This window comes from Muscardinus avellanarius (genome assembly GCF_963383645.1).
Source record: "Muscardinus avellanarius genome assembly, chromosome: 20".
Taxonomy (NCBI): Eukaryota; Metazoa; Chordata; class Mammalia; order Rodentia; family Gliridae; genus Muscardinus; species Muscardinus avellanarius.
The window spans coordinates 6,446,510-6,466,894 of NC_137806.1; positions in this window are offsets into that span (position 1 = coordinate 6,446,510).

Sequence of the window (20,385 nt, forward strand, 5' to 3'; positions counted from 1 at the left end):
ATATTGACTAACCAATTTTTTATTTTTTGACTATCAGTCCTTTTATTTTTAGTCATATACTCACTGTCCTTTTTTCTTCAGAAATAGCTTTCATGGCATCAATTTTATACCCCTCTCCATTTGGAATTCAATATCTATATTTGAACTGACTAACCAATTAAAAAAAAATTTTTTGCGGTACTCGGTATTGAACCAAGGGATAGTCTACCTCCAAGCTACACCCCCAGCTGTATCTTTAATTCTTTATTTTAAAACATCTCGCTAACTTGTGGAGGGCCTCACTAAGTAGCTGAAGCTGTAAAAAAAAAAATCATACACACTTTTTGTTTTCAGTGCTAGGGATGCGGTTCAGGGCCCATGGTAAACAAGCACCCTCGCCCTCAGTCACATCCCTACCCTGTGATTTTTAAATTTATGGTGTTCCTTTACTCTTCTAAGTAAAGATAAGCATTTCTTAGAAGTGGATATTATTAATAATAATAGTTTGACAAAATATCTTCCCTTAGCCGGGCGTGGTGGCGCACGCTTGTAATCCCCGCGCTTGGGAGGCAGAAACAGGAGGATCGCGCAGGTTCGAAGCCAGCCACACGCTGGCTTAGGAGACCCTGTTTCCAAATAAAAATGTAAAAATAGGTCTGGGAGTGTAGCCCGGAGGTAGAAGGGCTTCCAGGAACCCCAGTACCACCAAAAAATATATATATATATATATCTTCCCTTGTATATCTTATATATTTGTGTTGATGATGGTCGTGGTTTGTAACCGCTACTGGGCTCTGCATGTGGCCAGCCCAGTTCTAAGCACTTTGTAAGTGTGGCATGCCGACACGCCCCCCCCCCAGCAATTCTGTGACTTATAACTATTGCTGTTCCTACTGTAGGTGAGGAAACTAAGACAGAACATGTGAGCTAATTTCCCAAATTTTCTGAATCATACAGATAAGAGATAGAATCAGAATTCTAATTTCAGTGGGTATTTCTTTTTCTTTTTTTCATTTCTTTCTTTTTGTTTAATTTGCGTGTTGGGGGTGATACTGGGGATTGAATTCAGGGACATTCTATTGCTGAGCTACACCTCCAGCCCTATTTTATTTTTTACTTTGCAGTAGGGACTCAGTAAGTTACTGAGAGCCTAACTGTGTTGTTGAGGCTGGCCCAGTGCCCACAATCCTCCAGTCTTAACCTCCCAAATACTGGAAATACAGGTGCCTGCTACTGTGCCCAGCCCAGCGGTCTGAACTCCTAAACTCAACACACACTGCTATGCTAAAGTACCTGTCTAGTCGGGCGTGGTGGCGCACGATTGTAATCCACGCACTTGGGAGGCGGAGACAGGAGGATCGCGCTGGTTCGGGGCCAGCCTCGCTGGCTTAGGAGACCCTGTTCCCAAATAAAAAAAATATAAAATAGGTCTGGGAGTGTAGCCCGGAGGTAGAAGGGCTTCCAGGAACCCCAGTACCACCAAATATATATATATATATATATATATATATATATATATATATATATATATATATATATATATCAAGTACCTGTCTATATGGACAAATAATCCATTCATTAAAAATTTAATAAAGTTAGCCCAATTTTGGTTCATCTTGTCCTGAAAAATAATCTTTTGGTGGCATTCTGTAATTCAGATAAGCTTTTAGAGTATTTTTAATACTGTTTATTTGTTGTCCAGTGTTGCTCTTTCTTAAACAAAATAATTAGGAAAGAAAGAGAAGACATTTCAGAGGTAATAGCATTCATGTGTGAATGCTGTTCTAATGTTGAAAACATTAAAAATGCATTAGAATAGGACTTTGCTGCCCTAATATGTGCACTCGCGCCTGGAGTGTTGTGCACGTGTGTGTGCGTGCATACACATCCTCTGCATAACTCACGGAAGGCTTTTCATCCCACCTGACCTGGTGATCCAAGCTCGGCCAGTGGGCCAAAATCACTCGGGTCTACTTCTGTCCTGACACAGGCTCCCTCCGTGGCCTGGAGCAAGGCTATTACCCTTCCTGAGTCTTCTCAACCATTAAAGAATAAAAGCCTGTGGTTTATGGGAAGAAGTATTGGTGAGGATCAGTGACTCGGTTAATGTGTATCCAGTGCTTTCAAGAGCCTACGTGCCGCAAGGATACTCTACCTCAAGCACACTGGGGTCTCTGTTTACCTCCAATTGCCAAGAATGGTTAAACACCAACTAGCTCGCAGACGCCATGCCCCTACTCAGCCCAGGAAAGCTCCACTATCGTCCTCTGGTCACACCGCCCATACTGTTCCCTGTGGCCAATGGGCAGCCTCACATGCCCCGTATTTATTATAGCGCATATTTATGGAGGTTACCTTTGGATACCTGAAGCCAAATATCGTCTACCTCTCTAAGTCAAAAATATTAACAACTGGTCAGTTAAGATGGCGCATGTGCCAGGCATGGTGGCACACGCTTGTAATCCCAGCATTTGGGAGGCTGAAACAGGTTCATGGACAGCTTCAGCTACTTAGTGAGGCCCTTTGCAACTCAGTGAGACCCTGTTTCAAAATAAAGAATAAAAAATAGGGCAGGGAGGTGTAGCTTGGAAGTAGAAAGCCCCTGGGTTCCATCCCCACTACCACAAAAAAATTTAAAAAAAGATGGTGAATGCCTGGAATCCCAGTACCTGAGATGCTGAGGTAGGAGGGTTGCAGGTTTGAGGTTAGCTTCAAAAACTTAGTAAGATCATGTTTCAAAATAAAATATACAAAGGGCTGGGGTGTAGCTCAGAGATAGAATGCCTTTGGGTTCCATCTGCAATGTCAAAAAAATGTGCGTGTGCCTTATATATGTTGATAACTGGAGCACAAGCACGGAGCCTTCTCTCTAGAAGGGTGTAAGCTCATTGTGGGTGCTACTGATGGCTGGGGTGACATCAGACCCTTGCACAGTAAAGTAACATGGAAGGTGATCACAGCTATGGATGGACAGTGTTTCTAGAAGCTGCACTCGTAATGTGTTTTCCTGTATTAAGCGGATAGTGTGTGTGAATAGTTATCATCCTCCGATAGGGCCTTTACCTCGCTCCGTCTTTTCCAACAGTAGCAGTGGGTTAGTACTGACTGCGTGCACTTCTTTTTCTGCCTTTGGGTTCAGCAGCACCCAGTGTTGGAGGAGCGTGGAGGTCAAGGGTACAGTACTTGTTCCACAGAGCAGTGGTTACTTCTGCTCAGTTTGGGATCCAGATTTCTGCTGGTTATTCATATATTACACATCTATATAAACCAATAAATTTTCCTCCATCGACTTCACCTTCAAAATACTTTTATTCAGTTTATTCAGGTGGGCATGGTGGTGCACACTTGTAATCCCAGTACTTGGAAAGCTGAGACAGGATCACGCAGGTTCGAAGCCAGCCTCAGCTACTTAGGCTCTTGGCAGCTTAGAGAGACCCTGTTTCCAAAAAATATATAAAATAGGTCAGGGGATGTAGACCAGAGGTCTAAAGCTCCTGGGTTCCACCCCCAGTACTACAAAAGAAAAAATGTTTATTGTATTAGATTCCTTTAAACAACATAATGTGACCATTTAAAAAATAACCAGCATAGTGCATCTAAACCATGTGATTGCTTTGTTATTTGGAGACATATTTATTAAAAATTTCCCAAGCAAATAAGTCAGCATCTTAAAGCGTGACATGCTATATATGTTCTTTGTGTGTGTGGTGCTAGGGATGGAACGCAGGGGCATTCTTCCTCTGAGCTATACCCCCTCCCTATTTTATTTTATTGTCTAAGTTGCCAGGCATGGTGGCGCACACTTGTAATCCCCGCGCTTGGGGGGCGGAGACAGGAGGATCGCACAGGTTCGAAGCCAGCCGCGCACGCTTAGGAGACCCTGTTTCCAAATAAAAATGTAAACATAGGTCTAGGAGTGGAGCCCGGAGGTAGAAGGGCTTGCTTCCAGGAACCCCAGGACCACCAAAAAAAATAGGGTCTAAGTTGCAGAGAGCCCCACTAGTTTGCTGAAGCTAGTCACAAGCCTGTATCCTCCTATCTCAACCTCCCAGGTCGTGGGATGTAGATGTTCTTAAGAATAGTTGTATCAATCCTGGATACTTAGAAGCAGATTTATCCTGAGTCTGTACCTGTCTATTTGCCTTTTGGGTTACTTATTTCTGTAAGAGATGTGTAATTACATAATACCAACCTTCTTAGCTCATGGCCAAATGTGGCTGGGATAAATGTCTGGGAATGAAAATTAGACAGTGAAAAACTCCTTCTTAATGATGCCGTTATACCAGGTTAACTATTAAGATTTCTTCAGTGGATGATTTCTAGAGTCTGAAAACAAAATTCTACCTGTATTTCTACCCCCCCCCCACACACACACACACTTTTTTAATTCGGTATTAGCAATGGAACCCAGGGGCATTCCACCTCTGAGCTACACCCTTATCCCTATTTTTTATTCTTTATTTTGAAACAAGGTCTCACTAAGTTGCAGAGAACCTCAGTAACTAGCTGAAACTATCGGGAAACCACAATCCTCATGTCTCAGCCTCCCAAGTAGCGGGATTACGAGAATGTGCCACCATGCCTGGCTTTTCCCAACCCTTAACAAACAAAAGGAAAACTTATGAATTCAAATTAATTTTACTTTCCATGTTTCTGGAATATACAGTTACATTACAAAAAAAAAAAAAAACTAGAGACAACCACAAATGAGAATTCCTTCTTATATACCAGAAATATTAGTTAAATGTACCTGTTGGGAATATAGGAGGTTTTTTATATTTTAGTTTCTTGACGGTTCACATTTATAAAAATACAAATTAAAGTTTACTATTTCAACACATTTATTCAGATTTTAGAATATCACGTGTAATAACTGACAGCTTTATATACATTGTGAATATAAGTGATATGCTGCTGTGTGACATTTTATACATCAATTATTTTGAAAAGCTCCATTTTGAATATGTGTTAGGTATACAGTAGGCAGACATTTCTTAAGCAAATGTTTTAATATTTGAGCCCAGCGATTCGTTTTTCTGAAGATATAGTTTCTACAATGCCTTTACCCACTCAAATAACAACTGCAACAACAAAAACTCATCATCTATCCCATGCTTGACATTGTTCTGAATACTGGAGAGTTAATAAAAAGTAAGCAAAATGTGTTTTTTGCCCTTGAGGAGGATTATTCAATGACTGCGATATCTAGGTTATCTGGACAGTGGAAACAACTTTCGGAATAGATTTATGTACCAAATTAGGAGTGCACTGAGGAAGTAGAGCAGGCTGTTTCCCCAGGTAATAAAAATTGACCAGGTAGGAGGAGAAAGCCTCATGTTGCTTTTAGCAGGGACAAAGTAGCCCAGTGTGGTTATGGCAAGAGAGAAACAAAGGGTGAGCTAGAAGGAGGAGAGACCGTTCAAAATGGTTGCAAATGAGAAAAGCAAGCTCGCCGTAGAGCTGCTAAAATTTTTGTTTTGTTCAAGGTGTGCGTATTACACCCCCAAATCATGCCTGATTGAATCACTTAAGTCCCACCAATAAGTTATTTTTAGAAATAGGATCCAAAACACATCGGCGGACTAACTTTTCCATTCGACCACTGACCATCCATTGGTTTTCTGTGTGTCCGGCTTCATTGTCGGCTCTAACCAAGATGACAGTGTTGGTAGGCAAGAGCGGGGCTTCCTGGAGTATGACTGTATTCTGTAACAAAATTCAGGATGAGTGATTGCGGACCTGAGAAAGTTCAGAAGTTCCGCTCATGGTATTAATGTGGGTGGCCATGAAGGACTCAGAGGGGATGTCAGATAGGAAGGAAAAATACATGGGTCTAGAGATCAGGGCAGGGATTAGTAATAATAAGGAGGTAGTCACTATATAAATGCTAATTAAAGCCAGGAGATGCGATGGGTACCTAGGGAGATGGAGGGATGGAGAAGAGAATGGGGCGCAGTCTGAGGAGAGAAGGTGTGTATTCTGCCTTTTGAGGACATCCTTTTAAAACTTCGGGACAGCCTGTTCTGAACACTCTATCTCAACATAAACAAGGGTATTCATGCTGCTCCTCTGATCATAAACAAGTACTCCAAATAAGAATTGTCTTTGAAGTCTTGTAATCTAGCCCATAATATCTTTGATTTAATTTTAGATCGTTTTCAGTTGAATTACCATCAGAATTGATCATGGGACCAGAATTAAAGAGTTTCCTACCATATTTAATCAATAGCTTCAGGCTTCAAAAGAACCTATCACGTATTGCTGGAGGTATTTCTCCACTCTAAAAGAGAATAAGATCAAACATGGTGACACACACCTGTAATCTCAGTTTGAGGACAACCTCCGCAACTTACCAAGACCCTGTTTCAAAACAAAATATAAGATAGGCCTGGGGGTGTAGCTTGGAGGTAGAATACCCCTGGATTCAATCCCCAGTACCACAGAAGGGGGGAATGAGAGACTCCACAGTGAGGACCCACTAAGACGCATTCAAGCTCCTTCTAGTCTTATTTGTAATTTCATATTGGTATCACATAATTATTTCATATCATTTGTTAGTATTTGTTTGGTGTCCTTCATCTATCCCTGAGAGTAGTTTCTGATTTTGATTATGAACTTCTTTCACAGAAGGCGAGGACTGATTTGCTGCTTCAATTTCTAACACAATGTAATGTCATTTTTTTTTATGATGAAACTGCTATTTACATTCCTAGAGACTCATGAAAAAGCATCTTGAATATTTAAAGATAATACACTGGGAAAAATCTATTCTATTTGTGCCCTACTTATTAAAGTGATTTCACAAAGATTTTTGAATAGCCATAACTTCTAGAAGAATGATCAACAAATAATAACAGAAACGGCACAAAAAAGATATTCCAAGAATGCCTTCTTAGAAGACTAGAACTAAAAATGCTGAATTTTTAAGAAAAATATTACAAATGTCTTTTGTAATTCCTGGTTGTTCTGGCAGAAAAGTCAAGGTATTCCTCCAAGGCAAAAACAACCAGAAAGCTTCCATGCAGAGAAGTCCATGGAAGCCAGAACGGTCCTTTACTGTGTATTGGTGGTCTCTGTCAATCCCCCATGGCCTATGAAAATTTAATGGGCACACTTAGTGGACTGTAAGTAAATTCTGAGTCCCGGTGAGAATATAACTCCATCAGGGGATCCGCAAGAAAAAAGAAATCAGCCTGCCCTGCAGAGGGAGGCCTCAGAGGAAATCTTGATGTAGCTTCATATGTGAGTAAAGGATAAAAGAAATATATGAAAAAATGTTGAACCTCATTAACAATCAGGGCGATGCAAATCAAAACCACACTGAGATTCCATCTAACTCCAGATAGAATGGCGGTCATGCAGAAAGCAATGCGTGCTGGTGAGGATGTGGGTGGGAAATAGGAACCCTTCTGCACTACTGGTGGAATGCGCATTAGTACCCACTCTGGAGGTCGGAGTAGAAGATCCTCTGGAGCCCGGGCTTGGAAGCACGAGATGGTCCAGCTGTCCCCCTCCTGGGTATCTTTCCAAGGCAACTGAAGTCGGAATACTACAGTGATACATGCATGTACAGGTTCACAGCAGCACGATTCCCAGTAGCCAAATTGTGGAACCAACCTAGGTGTGTATCAACAGATGAATGGGCTACTGAACTGGTATTACACACAGCGGTACTTTACTGAGCCCTAAAGAAGGACAAAATGAAAGTGAAGGGCCTCTTTTCTCTCATAAGCTAGAGAAAAACTAGGAAACAGAAGAGACTTCAGATAAATGAGGAGGAATACAAATAGATTATGGAAGGGGATGGGGAGAAGCAGGAGGGATCTGAAGGAAACAGTGGTGTGCACCGTTAAATGTTAAGTACATTAATGAAGCTATCAGTACCTGTCTCAATATTATGAACACGGAGAAGGAGGGAGTGAGACAGGATCCAGAGCGAAAAGTGCCAGGTGCTGCATATATGTGTGTTTCAAGAACATTCAACCTCAAGGTGGTATGTGCTTCAATGCATCAAGAAAAGTATATTAACCGGGCGTGGTGGCGCACGCTTGTAATCCCCGTGCTTGGGAGGCGGAGACAGGAGGATCGCGCAGGTTTGAAGCCAGCCGCGCGCTGGCTTAGGAGACCCTGTTTCCAAATAAAAATGTAAAAATAGGTCTGGGAATGTAGCCCGGAGGTAGAAGGGCTTCCAGGAACCCCAGTACCACCAAAAAAAAATATGCATGTATGTGTCTTCCTGGGTGTCATAATGACATATGCATGTATGTGTCTTCCTGGGTGTCATAAGTGTCATGATGACATGTGCATGTATGTGTCTTCCTGGGCGTCATAATGACATGTGCATGTATGTGTCTTCCTGGTGTCATAATGACATGTGCGTGTATGTGTCTTCCTGGGCTCCACCCTTGACATGTGCACGTATGTGTCTTCCTGGGCTCCACCCCTGTACTACTTTTAGTAAGTCTGTTGTCTAGAAATTGTCTTTTAAATACTTTAACTAATTTTGACTCGGGCAAACTTTAGTTACACATAGAAACACTGTGCAAAGGCCAACAGTAAAACCTTAAGTATTAGTGTACAAGAAAACTCAGAGCTCTATGCAATATTTTCATCCTTTTCTCCCACACTAAAACCAAATCTCACTAATATGTTCGTGCGGTGGGACTTGAAGGGGGCACCAAGGGCTGTGTGCATGTACGTCCCTCTCACTTTGAACTGCACAAGGGTATGTCACTATGACACACCAATAAAAGTATGTATAAAAAAGGACAGATCAAGGTGTATGCAGCACCCCAAAATGTAACAAAACCATTCTAGAGGCGTATCAGGCACCTCATTAATAAAACGTAGTGAGCCGGGTGTGGTGGCGCACACTTGTAATCCCAGCATTCAGGAGACTGAGGCAGGAGGATCGCAGTTTGCAGCCAGCCTCAGCTACTTAGTGAGGCCCTCTGCAACTCAGTGAGACCCTGTTTCAAAATAAAGAATGAAAAACAAGGCTGGGGTGTGGCTGCAAGAAAAAATGTATATTTTTCTTGGAAATAATAAAACTCTGCCCACAGAGGAAGACTTCAGACAAAACTCTTGAAAAAATGAAAGTGCAGAGAATAGCTGACCTTGTATCCTCACTCATGTGGTTGTGGGGCCTAAAGTTACATTATTATAGGATGGAGGAGACCAAACTACAGCAACAACAGACATAAGCCCAAGCTGCTATTAATGATCCCAGACTGGCAGTATCCCCAGCTACACAGACGCAGAAAATGAGAATCCTGTTGGAGAACTTTATTATCTAGGCATCTAAAATTGCCTACAGATAAAAGTCTAAAAACATGAGCTCACCATAAAAATTTACTAGCTACATAAGGAAGCAAATGATCATGAGCAGAAGTCAGGAAGGAAGGAGGCGCCCTGCTGAGCCAGATTGTATAAACCGCCAGATTTGGAATTATCAGATGCAGAATATGAAAGGTATGTATAATGAAGGACAGAGACCCAGAAATATTGACCTGTCATGTTTTTGAATCAATGTTCTAGAAGTGAAAAATGTAATAACTAAAGGTGGGAAGTCAACAGATTTTCTAAGGGTAAAACAGATGAAGAGAGAACTGAGAAATGAGAAGAGAGAGTAAAATATATAAATATATATGTAAATATATTATATATATATATATATTGTTTTGTTGTGGCAGTGTATCATGAGACCTACCCCCGTAGCAAGTACTTTTTTTACTTTCTATTTTTAAATGTATTTATTTTTAATTTTTTATTGGTGCATTGTATTCATACATCATAATGGGGTGAAAACTTGTGTAGACATACATGCACACATCACCCAGTCAGCCCTACCCAATCCCCATCACATTCCCTCCCCATCCCTCCTTCCCATGCTTGGCTTAGTGGTTGACTTTGATATGCTTTAGTACATCATGTGCTTTATTGCAGTATTGTTAATGACAGGGAAAAGTTTGTATAGAAGATCTCCAAAACGTATTCGTCTTGCGTCACTGAAATATTATTCTCCTTGTTGAGCTGCTTGTCATCTCTGCCTCCCCTCAGCCCCAAGCAGCCGTGAGTTTCGCTATTTTTGATATCTCGTATTGTCCTGTGAGTGGCTTATTTCTCTTAGCTTAATGTCTTCATGAAGGGGCACCCATGCTGTCAGGCATACGGTGTCGTCAGCTTAGGGTTTTGATCCACACTGCACGTTTCTGATGACCAGCAGCCTTCCCTATTCCTGTGGGTCATTCGTATGTCTTCTTTTGGAATCCTGTGTATTCAAGTTCTTAGCCTACTTTTGAATCAAATTATCATTTTTGGCTATTAAATTGAATAATTTTCTTATTTTTTTAAAAATAAACCCCTTCTCAAATATATAGTTTGCGAGATTTCCCCACTCCATCAGGTGCATTTTTGTTCTTAATGGATCCCTTTGCCGTGCAGAAGCTCTGCGTTCAACATAGCCCCACTTTGTCCATTTTTTACCTTTTTGCCTGCCCTTTTAGGCATTGCTGGGGCCAGCCAGTGTCATAAATCTTTTCCTATGTTTTCTTTCTTTTTACAGTTTGGCAACCTATTGTCAAGTCATTAATCCATCAAGCCTTTAAAATCAAATTTTATCTGTTTTTTGTGTAGAGTGGACGATAAGGGTTCGATCCCGTTCTCTTGCCTGTGGATATCTGGTTTTGCCAGGAGCACTGGCTGGAGAGACTGACCTCTCTTTGTTGTATTTCTTGGTGCCCTTGTCTAAAGTTTTTTGGCTGGGGGTGTGGGCTGACTTCTAGGCTCCTGCTTCGGTTTCATCAGTCTGTATATCTGTATTCGTGGCAGTATCTGTCTTAACTATTGTACCTTTGCAGTATATTTTGAAATTAAGAAGGTGATGCCTCCAGCTTTGTTACTTCTCAAAACGTTTTGGTTATTTAGGGTGCCTTGCGATTCCATATAAATTTTCAAGTTGGGTTTTCTATTTATGTAAAAGTTTTCATTACGATTTTGATGGAGATTGCATCGATATGTAGATCACTTTGAGTAGTATGTACATTTTAACAGTATTAAGTCTTCCAAGCCATGAGCACGGGATGTCTTTCTATTTATCCGTAGCTTTCTGAACTTCTTACATTAGTGTTTTGTAGTTTTGGGCATAAAGTCTTTTATTTCCTTACTTTACTTCTGCATGTTTTTTCCCCTTCGGTGCAGAAGTGGAATTCTTTCTCTCACTTCCTCTTGAGAGACTTTGCTTATGTGTACAAATATGACTGATTATTGTCTGCTGATTTACATCATGTAAATTTACCAAATTCATAGTCCTTATAGTTTTGTGATGTAGTTTTTAGTATTTTCCATATGTAAGATCATGCCATCTGCACACAGGGATAATTTCATTTCTTCCTTACTGATCTGGATGCTATTTTTTTTTTCTTGTCTAACTGCTATGGCTATGACCTCAATCAGTACTCTACTAGATGTGAAGAGAGTAGGTATCTGTGCCTTATTCCTAATTGTAGAGAAAAGTTTGGGGCTTTTCACCATGGGGTCTGATGTTAAGGGTAAACTTGTCATGTGTGGCCTTTAATATGTTGAAGTCACTTTCCCCTATGCTTAGTTTATTGAGGCTTTTTTATGAAAGTGTTCAAGTTGGCCAAATGTGTTTTTCTGCATCTATTGAGATGACCATCCTTTTCATCTGTGATTTTTATCATCCATTCTGTTGATGTTACATTAGTTGATTTTCACATGCTCAGCCATTCCTGCATTTTAGGGAGAAATCTTACTTGATTGTGCTGTACAAATCCCTATCTCACATCAGTATTAGGGTAATTCCAACCCTGTAAATGAGTTTAGAAGTTTCCCCTCATCTTTAATATTTTGGAAGAGTTTGAGAGGGTTAACATTAATTTTTTAAGTGTTTCATTGAACTCACCAGTGAAGCCACCTGGTCTTGAGTGTTTCTCCACTGGGAGGGCTTTTTGTTTTTTTTATTTTTTTATTTTTTATTTTTTTATTTTATTATTTTTTATTTTATTTTATTTTTCTGGTGGTACTGGGGTTCCTGGAAGCCCTTCTACCTCCAGGCTACACTCCCAGACCTATTTTATATTTTTATTTGGAAACAGGGTCTCTTACGCCAGCACGTCTGGCTTTGAACCTGCGCGGTCCTCCTGTCTCCGCCTCCCAAGCGTGGGGATGACAAGCGTGCGTCGCCACGCCCGGCCTTTTTGGTTTTTTAAATTCAGTGCTCTTGTTAGTCATAAGTCTATCCAGAGTTTCTATTTCTTTGTGACTCTGATCTGATAGGTTATATCTTCGTAGGAATTTATCCATTTCTCTAGGTTGTCCAGTTCGTTTATATAACTATTCGTAGTAGTTTCTTGTGATCCCTTTGTATTTTGTAGCATCAGCTGTAATATCTACTTTTTTTATTTGTGATTTTACTCATTTGAGTCTTCTCAGTCTAGCTAAAGATTTGTCTGTTTGGTTTTTTGTTGTTGTTTGGGGGGTGTGTGTCTGTGTGTGTGTTGCTAGAAATTGAACCCAAGGGCATCCAACCTCCAAACCATAACCTCAGTCCCATTTTATTTTTTATTAGGAAACAGGGTCTAAGTTGCTGAAAGCCTTTCTAAGTTGCCAAGGCTGGTCTTAAACTTGCAATTCTCTTGTCTCATCCTACCAAGTACCGGGATTGCAGGCACATATAACCATAGCAAGCAGGGTTTTTTAGTTTCGTTTCATTTTCTTTTGTTTTAAAAAGACAACTTTTAGTTTGATGGATTTTTTTTCTATTTTATTTCTATTTCTGTCATAGTCTTTTTTTTTCTTCTGGTATAATTAAAATTTATTTTTGCTACTGATAAACATTTTTATTTTTTAATTTATTTTTATTGGTGCACTGTGATCATATATCACATTGGAATACAAGACTTCAGAGGATATACAAGCACACATCATCCAATTAGCCCTCATCCAGTCCCCATCCCATTCCCTCCCCCTCCATCAATCCCATGCTTGTTTGGTGATTAACTTTGATAACATTTGTTTATGTACCTCCTGAGTTTTAAAGAGGCTCCATCCTCCCCTATTCCATACCCTCTGATTGGTCACCTTAATTGCTTCACTATAGTCCCCTTTCTATAGCTCGACCTCTTCCTGTTGCCCCTTTCCTCCTAGTTATTGCTGATTAGGGGAAGCATCTGGTTTTTATTTTATGCGATATTTCTCTGTGCTTGCCGCATTGCAAGTACCGATCCCACTCTTGACGGCCCCAGTAGTGGGCTGGCTACCCGGTGAACTGATCCAGACCTCGCTGGCTCAAGCAGCGGCCTTGCCTCATGGGAGGCCCTGATTCTGGCCTCGCTGGCCCCCACACTGGCCTAACCCCTTGGCTGGCTCCGATCCCAGCCTCGGTGGCCCCAGCACCAGCCTAGCCTCAAGGCAGGCTCCGTCCCAGCCTCACTGACCCCGGCACCGGCCTAACCCCTCGACTGACTCCTCTCCTGGCCTCGGAGGCCCCAGCCTGCCGAGGGATCAGGCCGGTGCCGGGGCCAGCGAGGCCGGGATCGGAGCCTGCCGTGAGGCAAGGCCAGAGCTGGGACCTCCGAGGCCATGATTGGAGCCTGCTGTGTCATAGTCTTTATTCCTTTTCATTTACTAGTTTTGAATTTACTCTCTTCTCATTGAGTTTCTTGAGGTATAAAGCTAGATTATTTAAGATTTCTCTTTTTTAATTTAGGCATCTGGCACTATAAACTTTATTCCTACTATGGCCTATGTCATATCTCATAAGTTGTTGGTATATTGGGTTTTTACTTTTCTTTATCTCAAGATAATTTCTAATTTCCCTTCTGATTTTTTCTTTGACCCACTGGTTGTTCAAAAATAGACAGTTTAATTTCCACATATCTGTGAATTTTCTACTTTTCCTTATGCTATCGGTTTTTTGTTTTATTTCATTGTGGCCATAACATGATATTTGGCATGATTTCAATCTTTTTGAAATTGTTCAGACTTGTTTTGTCACCTAACGTGCTATCTATCCTAGAGAATGTTCTCTATGCACTGAAAAGAATATCTAATATGCTCCTGTTAATCTGCATATGTGTTAGGTGCTACATAGAAACTCTTATATCAGGGGCATGAATGTATAATTGTTATGTCTTTTTGGGGAATTGTTCCTTTTATCATTATAAACTGTCCTTATTGATTCTGTTGACAGTTTTTTACTTAAAGTTCATTTTGTCTGCTTTAATTATAACCGCCTCTGACCGGCCACATTTATATGAGCTTTTTCCTTTTTTTCAGCATATATGTGTCCTTAAATCTAAAATGAGCCCCTCAGAGAGCATATTGTTGGATCTTGTTCTTGTCTACTTATTACAAGTTTGTTTGTTTTACAGCACTAGGGAGGAAACCCAGGGGCCTTCTACCTCTGAGCTACACTCCCAGTCCTATTTTATTTTTTATTTTGAAACAGAGTCTCACTAAGTTGCTGAGAGCCTCACTAAGTAGTTGAGGCTGGCCCTGAGCCTGCGATCCTCCTGTCTCAGCCTCCCAAGTACTGGGATTACAAGCGTGCGCCACCATGCCCGGCTGTGCTTGTTTGAACCCAGAGCCTTCTACCTTTGAGCTACACCCTTAGTCCTTTTTATTTTTTATTTTGAAACAATGGCTCACTAAATTGTTGAGGCTGGCCTCGAACCTGTGGTCCTTGTGTCTCAGCCCCACAAATGCTGGGATTATGGGCGTGCACCGCTGTGCCTGGCTGGATCTTGTTTTGATTATCGTACAGTCCTCTCTGTGGCTTCTCTTGATCTCTTTCACTCACTGATTTATGATTTTATTTCTTTCTATTTTTATTTTATGTAATTTCTGTAGGTATTTACTTTGTGGTTACTATGGACCTTATATAAAAACCTTTATAACAGTTATAATAGTCTCTTAAAGTACTGAAAACTTAATGTTAATCACATACAGAAACTCCACACTTCCCCAAACCCTCAAAAAAACAAACAAAAAACCCTCCACACTGTTACTTCTCCCCTCCATACTTTGTGCTATTTACATCTATTTATATTTTATAAGTAATATAATAAACAATTTACAAATATTTATATATCTATTAATATATTTTAGTTATAATTATTTTAATATTCTGTATTTTAACTTTCATGATAGAAATGAATATGTGTTAACCACAATGTTATAGTAACATAGTCATCTCTCAGGGGATTGGTTCCCAAACTCCCCTGATGATACCAAAATCTGCAGGTGCTCAAAGCTCTTAAATAAAATAGTATATTTGTGTATAACCTGTATATATTCTCCTGTATACTTTGGAACATATTTATTTATTTATTATTTTGTGGGTCTGGGGATGGAACCCAGGGGCATTCAACCTCCAAGCTATACCCTCTCCCCTGTTTTTTTTATTCTTTATTTTGAAACAGGGTCTCACTAAGCTGCAGAGGGCCTAAGTAGCTGAAGCTATCTGCAAACCAGGAACCTCTGGTATCAGCCTTCCGAATGCTGGGATTACAAGCGCGCGTCACCACGCCCAGCTGGAACATCTTTAGATTACTTATGATACTTAAAATAATGTGAATACTATTGAGTATAACTACTAAATACCATTTTATTTCTATCTATTTTTATTTTGTGCAACTTCTGTAGGTATTTACAGTAGTTATACTATACTGTTTATAAAATAATCTGTACAAGTTCTGTACAGGCACAATTATTTTTTTAATATTTTCAATCAATGGTTGTTTGACTGTAGATGTAGACTCCCTGGATATGGAAGGTCAGCAGTAGAGCATTCTGTACTTGTCTATATACTTAGCTTTACCAAATAATTCTGGTACCATTTTGCTGCTTAGTATCCTTTTGTTTCAGTTCAAGACCTTCCTTTAGTGTTCTAAGTCCCCCAATGTCTTGATCTATCCTACAATGTTGGAAAATGTTTTGGTTAGACACAGTGTTTTTGACTGACTATTGTATTTTCTTCTTCAGTAATTTGAATTATGTCATCCCACTGTCTTCTGGCTTATAAGGTTTCTGTTAAAAAAAAAAAAAAGTGTACTAGCCGGGCGTGGTGGCGCACGCTTGTAATCCCTGCGCTTGGGAGGCGGAGACAGGAGGATCTCACAGGTTCGAAGCCAGCCCGCGCGCTGGCTTAGGAGACCCTGTTTCCAAATAAGAAATTATAAAAAATAGGTCTGGGAGTGTAGCCCGGAGGTAGAAAGGCTTCCAGGAACCCCAGTACCACCAAAAAAAAAAAAAATGTACTAATACTCTCATGAGAGTTCCTTTGTATGTGACAAGTCACTTTTCTCTGGCAGCTGCAAAAATTATCTCTTTACTTTGACATCAGACAGTTTGGTTATACTGTACCTTGGTGTTTATTTCCCTGAGTTCTCCTTACTTGAATTTCTTTGGAATTCCTATATCTAGATGTAACGTAGATCCCAAAATTTAAAAAGCTTTCAACCCATATTTTTGAAGGTCTTTTTATCTTTTTGGAACTGGGGATCAAACCCAGATCACCATACCTGCAAGGCAGTTACTTTGCCACTGAGCTACAGCCCAGCCCCAACCCTTATTTCTTTGAAAAAGCTTCCTGGTATTTTCTCTTCTTCATCTGGAACTTCTGCACTTAACTGCAAAATGTCAAATGACTTGGCTTTGAATTGATCAACTCTTCTGCTTGCTTGCAGTCTGTTGTTGGACACACGTATTAAAATTTCAGTTCGGTTATTATTCTGCCCTATAATTTAGTTCTATTTTAAATTTTCTATAATTTGTTGAAATTCTCACTTCATGCACTGTTTTGTTTACCTGACTGAGCATTTTTTTTGGGGGGGTGATGGTACTGGGGTTCCTGGAAGCCCTTCTACCTCCGGGCTACACTCCCAGACCTATTTTATATTTTTATTTGGAAACAGGGTCTCCTAAGCCAGCGTGCGTGGCTGGCTTCGAACCTGCATGATCCTCCTATCTCTGCCTCCCAAGCGCGGGTTTTATGATGGTTATTTTTCATTCTCTGTCAGGTAATTTATAGTCTTTTCATTAGATTTGGTTTCTGGAGTTTTTATACTGATCCTTTGGTTGGATTATGTTTCCCTGTTTCTTTATTTTCTATGCTGGTATCTACACAGTAGGAAAACCCACAACATGTTCTGGTCTTCACAGACAAGGCTCACACAGATGATCAAGGGAGAAAGCTATGGAAAACTCCCATGGGACAGATCAAACAACTGTCTTTTTTCTATAGAACCCAGGGATCAACCATTTGCTGGGCCCATTCTCACTCTAATGCAAGTAAGACAAAGGCTAGTTTTTGAAGTAGCACCCAGAATGGTTGTGACCTTTGACATACAGTCTAACACTTTTACCCTAAGAGGAGCGGGAACTGGTTTTATTTTTATTATTTCTTCTTACTCTGAGCTGAACCAGGGATAGGAGCTGCCGTGAGTACCTGCATGCTAGTTCAAACTGCCACTTCTATTCTCTGTCGCTCCATGGATCCAGCAAATGGGAGATCCTGTTAGGAAACTAAGGCAGGTGAAGCAGAAGCCAGTTTTTTGGGAACCTGAAATACTTAAAGGTGTGATTCAAATATTTACCTCCTCAGAAAATGCAAGGAGCTAGGGAAGAGAAGGGGATCGTTCTGCAGTCACTTGGTGCTGTGCTGGGGACAGGGATGATGGTGATGGGGGGGGGGGGCTTCCGTTTTCCTACTAGATTCACTTTGCTGACTTCACACTTGCACGGGATGGAAGAGCTTCTAGACTAGTTTTTAGATTTTTTTTCATGAGCAGAATTGGTCTGCTTATTATTATCGAATCACGTGTCCATGGAGTGAAGTCCAGAAATTCTTATTCTACCATCTTGCTGATATCACTACTATATATATTTTAAAAATTCCTGACTATGGATCACTTAAGAAAAAGTGATAGGAATTATAAAAGATAGGTTAAAAGATGTTAACAATGGAGTGAAAAGAACCAGTGTATATCTAATTGGATATCTAGAAGGACACCTAACAGAGACTAAGAAAGGAAGAGTATTGTAAATATCATGAATGAAAATATTGCAGAATTGATACTTTATGTGCATTTATTGGTGCATTAAAATCTCACAACATAACGTAAATCATAGCGATAGTGACATCATGCACACAGCTCTTGGCGGGCTCTTCCCCTGCTCCCTCTCCATCCTCGCCCCCTTCCTTATACAGGACATTGACATCGACGTGGGTATTTTTACATACGTCCCTAATGTCGATGGAAGTAATTCCTTTATTGATCCTCCCTTTTCTCCCTTCCCTTCCCCTACACCACCTCCCTGGCTCCACTGAAATTTCTTCTCCATTATTTGAAGCCCCTCTGGTGTCCCAGTTACTCCCAGGCTTTTGCATATTGGAGAAGACACCGGAACCTTCTCTTTCTGTGACTGGCTAATCTCACTTAACACAATGTACTCAAGGTCTTTCCATTTTCTTGCAAATGACATCATTTTGTTCTATGTTACCGAGTAAAATCGTGTATCATTGTGTATGTATCCCATGATTTTGTAATCCGTTCATCTGTTAATGAACACACCTACACTGGTTCCATAATTTAGCTATTGAGAATTGTGCTGCTGTGAACTGGGTATGCATATATTACTGTAATTTTCTGATTTCAGTCCCTTTGGAAAGATATCCAGAAGGAGTATAGCTAGAGAACTGATATTTTAAAAAATACATATTAATCTTTAAAACCAGGAAGTTTGACAATTCCCAAGCAGAATGCTCTGAGAAAAATGAATAAACCAAAAATTCCACACCTAGGCATATAATAGTAATAATTATGTATAATTTTTATATTCATATGGAGATTCATGACTAATCATTAATAGATTGATATATAACAGTCCATCCATCTTAATTAAATGTGTACGTTGTAGAAACATCTCTCTGTACTACATCAGTACATAAATTAGTTATCAATTGTGTTATAATTGATACAAATATATTGGAGAGAAGTTATTTGGGGCCATATGTCGATTCTTAACTCTACAAAAAAACAGTAACTAAAACTCTTAAGATCAGGCTTAATTTCTGTAACCAGTCTTCCCACGGAAGGGGCAGGGAGAGAAATATCAACACTGACTTGGTTAACTTTTGCTGAAAATTTCCTCAGCCCACTTTTGTTTCAATATTATCATTTTAAAGCAAGGTTGGAAAAGGATGAGACTACTGAGAAAACCAGATACACATAAACAGTAAAAAGCAGAATTCTAGGTTCTTACTGTTTTATATCCAGAGCACGAATATGTACTGCCGAAAGCCTTCCTCTGTGAAGTTCGATGAGCACTCGGGTTGCTCAGCTGATGTTATAGCTTTATTAATATTTTAAAGATATTTTTATAATAATCATTAATGAATATTCATGAAATTAGATAGAATATCTACTAGGTAAATCACTCTGTCAGCATACCTAATGGTTCCAATTAAACGGAACATTGAGGCCTCATTGAGAGCATTTGAATCCTCCGTAGTAGAGAATCCCCAATTACTGAACACAATATGAAGCTTGCTTCTTTTGGGGTTTCCCATTTAAACAGCTAGACATTCCAAAAACTACCCAGATAATTATGGAAGCCTTTTCTTTGAGTGCATGAGAAGTGGATGAAATATTTCAAGGTTGTTTGTTGGTTGGTTGGTTGGTTGGTTGGTTGGTTGGTTGGTTTATAAAACTTTGTCTATAAAAAGAATGGCTTCTGAAGTGCCTTGGCACCTACTAGTGTATTTAAACTTTTTTTTTTTTTTTGCGGCACTAGAGATGAAACGCAGGGGCATTCTTCCTCCAAGCTACACCCCCAGCCCTATTTCTTATTCTTTGTTTGGAAACAGGGTCTCACTGAGCCGCAAAGGGCCTCACTAAGTAGCTGAGGCTGTCTGTGAACCCCGATCCTCCTGTCTCAGCCTCTCCAATGCCGGGATTACACGCGTGCGCCACCACGCCTGGGTATATGCACATTTACATCTTTATTTAGCTGAAGTGAATACATGTGACCCTTGGAATTGTGCGTCCTGTTGCTGGTGCTCCCCTTTCTACTTTAAGTTAGTTTCATCATTTCTCCAGATTTGAACCTTAATTGCTCATTGAAATCAGAAAAAAAGAAAGAGAAGAGGGTTAGTATTTTAAATCTTTCTTTACAACTTAATATGTAGTCACTATTTTTAATGATTTCTGATTTTGAAGTACGTGCTTTGGGAAGTCATATTTTGGCTGCAATGGTGACTGAAAAAATCAAGTCCATCTCTGTGTGGAATTACCTAAGAGGAAGGGTACATTTTGAACCATGCTGAGGGCTTAACTACGTATCACCAGTTACCAAATGATAATAAACAACAATGACCCTTAA